We start from the raw sequence: 825 nt of genomic DNA, 5'->3' as shown, positions 1-825 counted from the left end.
TTTACAGCTCATCCAGTGCCACCCTCTGCCATGGCAGGGACACYTCCCACCAGCCCAGGTTGCTCCAAGCCCCACCCAACCTGGCCTTGAGCTCTTCCAGAGATGGGGATCTTGGAGGTCTTTTCCAGCCTTAATGATTCCATGATTCATCCCTTCAGAGGCAGCTCCCACCCCTGCATGGAGTCCCCCTGGGAGCCTCCTCTGAGCTGCTGCTGGGAGCAAGGCCAGGACCAACCTCTGCATGATTTGAACTCTGCTCACCCAGTTCCCACCTTCCTGCTGAGGCTGGAGCGAGCAGGGATCTGCAGCAGGAGTTTCCTTGTGGGGACCTGACTTTAGTTTCTCTTTCAAAGTCCCCCCCCCCTTCCTCCTCCTCATTGAGGACACCTCAGATAAGCTCCATTGAAGGCTTTGGTGGCTGTGAAAATAAAAACAAATAAAGTAAATCCCACTGGCAATGCTGGGACAGGTTGAACCAGCCTCTATTATTACTCTGACATGAGTTCAATTAAAATCTTGAGCAGCTCAGAGATAAGTCCCCACTGAAGAGCACGAGGGTGGCAGTGAAATTCCAGCCAGGAGTCTCAAGTCAAAGGCAAGTTCAGCCCCCCTTGTCCTTGAAATAACAGGTTTGGCCAGGGTGGCTGCAGGTTCTGAGCATCAACACCGAGCAGCACAGTGTGACTGCTCAGAACAGAGGTCCCTGGAGGAAGGCTGCAGGCACAGGGAGGAAATCAGGCTGACAGGACACGAAGACACCGTTGGGTTTGTGCTACTACAGCACAGGAGGGGGCTCAGCAAAGTTTAGCTGCTTTTTAGGGCAAC

Source organism: Manacus vitellinus, unplaced genomic scaffold (genome assembly GCF_001715985.3).
Source record: "Manacus vitellinus isolate BGI_N305 unplaced genomic scaffold, ASM171598v3 scaffold_74_pilon, whole genome shotgun sequence".
Taxonomy (NCBI): Eukaryota; Metazoa; Chordata; class Aves; order Passeriformes; family Pipridae; genus Manacus; species Manacus vitellinus.
The sequence above is the reverse complement of the archived record's forward strand: the minus strand, read 5'-3'. Positions refer to the sequence as shown.